The 5,000-nt window shown below is 29.6% G+C and overlaps 1 protein-coding gene across 1 annotated transcript in view; it reads right to left on the bottom strand.

The window, feature by feature from the left end:
* Positions 1–2,917, bottom strand: part of LOC137634665 (uncharacterized) — a 16,090-nt gene extending 13,173 nt beyond the window's left edge. The window contains exon 1 of the mRNA XM_068367143.1: positions 2,850–2,917. The gene's annotated coding sequence lies outside the window, so the exon portion shown is untranslated. The remainder of the gene's footprint in view (positions 1–2,849) is intronic.
* Positions 2,918–5,000: the final 2,083 nt, after the last annotated feature.

The following is a 5,000-nucleotide window of genomic DNA, read 5'->3' as shown; positions in this document are numbered from 1 at the left end:
ATTATTATTATTATTATTATTATTATTATTATTATTATTATTATTATTATTATTATTATCAAATGCTAAGCTACAACCCTAGTTGGAAAAGCAGGATGCTATAAGCCCAGGGGCTCCAACAGGGAAAATAGCCCAGTGAGGAAAGGAAATAAGGAAAAATAAAATATTTTAAGCATAGTAACAACATTAAAATGAATATTTCCTATATAAACTTTAAAAACTATAACAAAACAAGAGGAAGAGAAACTAGATACAACAGTGTACCTGAGTGTACCCTCAAGCAAGAGAACTCTAACCCAAGACAGTGGAATACCATGGTACATTTGTCTGAAGATTATCAATAACCCCTTTAGTAAAAACATTTTTATGACAACTTATTTTCATCAATAGCCTTTCATTACCAAAGTGCCGAGAGGTTTGCCTTTAAAAATCGACGTAGAAAATAACCTGATCACTATAACTCGTATAAATGTTATCAATGAATCCATTAGTAAAAAACATTCTTATGATAGCTAATGAGCTATCATAGCCTCTGATTACTAAAGTTACGAAAGACCAGCCTTCAAATACCAGTCAGATAACCTGATCACTACGACTCAAGTCGCATAAATGTTGTTTGGATTATCGCATTGATAACATACTTCCGTCAAAGGCTGAGCACCTGACACGAATACACTCTCAGAAGAAATCTGTAAGGCTTTTTAGGTCAGAAGGATATGCTGGATGCCCTGTATATGGGATTGGAAGGCAACGCTTCCTTCGTTCACGGTCAACTTCACCAGATGCGGACGTCCATGAACATACGAACCAGACAAAAACAAAAGTCTTTAAAAAAACATAAACATCTGGGGGCATGTACCTAAATCATCTGGGAATGATACAAATATTTGGTTTACCGATTTACATCATACGAAATCTTTTAAATCTGCCAATTTCTTTAAAGTATATATCTTATTTAATTTTATGTTGGGTTCTTCATCATTATTATATTTCTTTTTTGCCTAAACTTTCTATTCGTTTCCTATTTAAAATTTCACTACTGCAGGTCTACAAGCTGCAAGAGTAGACTAGCAAAGCAGTTTTCCTAATCATAACATATCCATGTAACAACATGTGATATGTATTCATATAGCCTACATACTATTCCTGTGTGTAACGTCGATAGTCTAAGCCCAATGGACTCCAAGTATCAACTTACGTTTCGGCCAAGAGGGAAGCCCTTCTTATCATTAACCCCTTCATAATTTTTGTAGATTAAAAGTAATTTGATCCAAGCTTTGGGACGGTACCTAGCGTTTAAATCTCAAAAAAACTTTTATATAAAATCTATTGTGAATTCACAGAGGTTTTAAATCTTCTAAAACCTTGCTGTACTTCAAGTTGTTCAAGCATTTTAGATTTCCCGTTTATCATGTTTATGTCACTCTTTCACTGTCTCTATGACGTTCCCTTATAGACTGGAAAATGTAGACTTAGTGGCAGCGTAATATCGTGAAATATGAATTCTTGTTAACTAACCTACAAAGGTGATTCGTCTTATCTTGTCTAACTTGCGTGGGCGCAAATATAAGGATAGGTCAAGGTAAATGACTACCTTCTGGCGAGAAGGATTCTCGGTTATCTAATAGGATTATAGATGTCTTTTTAAATATCCTATTTTCTTATTCTAGGTACAATAGCATATGTGAGAGACCCAACAACGTGTTAACGACCTGTTTGGGTGTGTAGTCGTTTTGTTAGTATAGACGCTTCTTCAGTCGTTTATCGAATGTGAATAATTCGTTTTTCCACAGGTCATACGAAGTGAAAGAATTTTAGATTTTGGAAGTTAGAATTTTGTAAACAAATGTATTTAATTGTATTTTCATTAGTTTTTTTTTTTCGTTTTTACGTTTTTTGTATTACTGACTTCAAAAGTTTAAAGAACTCGACGGAAAGATAAGCATGGGTTATATTATTTCATAAATATCAGTATGTACACACGCATGCACGTATACACATACATGGCTACACACAAACTCAGATAATTTATATATATATATATATATATATATATATATATATATATATATATATATATATATATATGTATATATATATATATATATATATATATATATATATATATGTATGTATATATATATATATATATATATATATATATATATATATATATATATATGTGTGTGTGTGTGTGTGTGTGTGTGTGTATATATATATATAAAGTGAACCAAATTAATTTACAGATACGTTTCTAATTTTTACCACATGTTGAGGCTGTTAACCTTGATAGTTCACTAAATTAAACTTCTTGTTAACACTTCCAGATAACCGTCTTATTAGTTATGGAATATATATATATATATATATATATATATATATATATATATATATATATATATATATATATATATATACATGCATATTAAGAAACCCATGTTCACGGGTATCTCAACATTATTAACTTGACCAGTTACATACGGTACCGGCTGTATAATTATGACAATGCAATGAGTTGTCAAAAACAATCACAAAACCACTTACTTCTAGTAGCAATACAATGTACCAGTAATTATACTCACATGTTTTCCTAAAAACCAAATACCAAGTAGGCTACTTAGAAAAACCTTAATGAAATATAACGCAAAAGTATACACACACGTATAAAGAGCAACATATATTTTCCCTGTTAGAGCCCGTGGGCTTATAGCATCCTGCTTTTCCAACTAGGGTTGTAACTAGCTAATAATAATAATAATAATAATAATAATAATAATAATAATAATAATAATAATAATAATAATAATAATAATAATAATAATTCAAGCAAGTTAGCAAGTATTACTTACTTTTTTCAACGAAGGACACTAACAACTTCACCCGTCCAAAATCTGTGGGCAAAACTCGCCGTGCGTCTGTGGCCCACCTCTTTATATACGCTTCCAGTTTAGCGGGTGGGCGTGGATTCCCCACTACGATAGAGTAAGGGGGGTAGGGGTTTGGGGTAGGATGTTTGTCAAGAAGATGAAGAAGAAGAAGAAGAAGAAAAAGAAAAAGAATAATAAGAAGAAGAAGTTTGTCAAGCATGGAGGATGCGTTTTTAGCGGTAGAAATTACTGACTTAAAAATAACTTATTATTCTAAATCTAATTATGTGAGACTCATCTTTTATTAACTACTAGTGTGCGTGACCCGTCAAAAATGAAGGTTAAATATTTAGATAGATATGCACGCACAAAGGTTCAACCCTTCTCCCACCGCCCACCGCCCACCCCACTCCCCTTTCCTAACTACATATATATATATATATATAAATATAAATATAAATATATATATACAGTATATATATATATATATATATATATATATATATATATATATATATATATATATATTTATATATATATATATATATATATATATATATATATATATATATATATTTATATATATATATATATATATATATATATATATATATATATATATATATATATATATCAGACACTTACTTTTTATTATATAGAGGAGATATTTAATTATTTGGTAGTATGATGTATGGTGAATAGTGATCTCTTTTATTCAACTAAGCAGTTTTCCTGTAGTAACCAGAGTCGCTAACTTGTTCCCTGTGCGTTCATTTTACGTTTGAAGGCAAAGACCACATTTTGTAATAAGTTAATAAATATATACCGATATCAAGCTTTTCTTATACATTTTCTCTTGTATTACATACGTTTGTAAATTTCTGTACAGCAACTAAGAAATTAAATTTGATTTTACACTTTGAATTCTATTTTATGTTTAATTTCAATTCAACTTAATCTTAATGGTTTATTACTTCTCCTCTTATCTTGTTTCTTTTCCTCACTGGGCTATTTTTCCCTGTTGGAGCCTTTCGTCTTATGGCATCTTGCCTTTCCAACTAGGGTTGCAGCTTGGATGATGATTTTATTACTTCTCCTCTAGTTTATTTATTTTCTTGTTTCTTTTCCTCACAGGGCTATTTTTCCCTGTTGGAGCTTTTCAGCTTATAGCGTCTTGCCTTTCCAACTAGGGTTGCAGCTTGGATGATGATTTTATTACTTCTCCTCTAGTTTATTTATTTCCTTGTTTCTTTTCCTCACTGGGCTATTTTTCCCCGTTGGAGCCTTTCAGCTTATAGCGTCTTCCCTTGCCAATTAGGGTTGTAGCTTGGATGATAATAATAATAATAATAATAATGGACGAATATATAATTAAATAATTTCGAAACAATAAAAAATTACAAAAAAAGTTTAAAAGACTTTATAGAATAGGAGAATTAGCAATGCAATAGAGAACAAATAGAAGTTGAATAGACATAAATGGATATATATACATATATATATATATATATATATATATATATATATATATATATATATATATATATATATATGTATATATATATATATATATATATATATATATATATATATATATATATATATATATATATATATATATGTATGTATATATATATATATATATATATATATATATATATATATATATATGTATATATAAAATCTCTATAAAAACATCAGTTTCTTTCACTATGATTAAAAGGAAGTAGGCCTACAAGTGGTATAAAAACAAATAATGATTTTAATGCTTAACGTCATTATATCAGGTGTAGAACGTTTCATCAGTGAAATTTGAAATGTTATAGAAAACTGAAAATATAAAAAAAACGAGCATCAAAGGTCACCCTTTTTCTATTGGTCCATAGCAGTTAGATACGACGGTAAAACCTAAAAAGAAAAAAAAACATAAAAAAAAAACAATTGCCAGTCGTTTGTCTTCTTTTTACTCTTGTCCTTTTTTCGCTATTTTCATTTCCTAATCCTTATTTCCTGCATTTGCTTGCGGTTGCCGTTACTTGCCTTTAATGTAAACAAAAGGCAAAACTCCTTTTTATTTAACTGAGACATTCCTCATTCCTTCTACAGACGTAAAGCCGTGTCCCCAGGGAGTGG

The sequence above is a fragment of the Palaemon carinicauda genome, chromosome 45 (assembly GCF_036898095.1).
Source record: "Palaemon carinicauda isolate YSFRI2023 chromosome 45, ASM3689809v2, whole genome shotgun sequence".
NCBI classification, from domain to species: Eukaryota; Metazoa; Arthropoda; class Malacostraca; order Decapoda; family Palaemonidae; genus Palaemon; species Palaemon carinicauda.
Note: the sequence above shows the minus strand (reverse complement) of the source record. Positions and strands in the feature narration are given on the sequence as shown.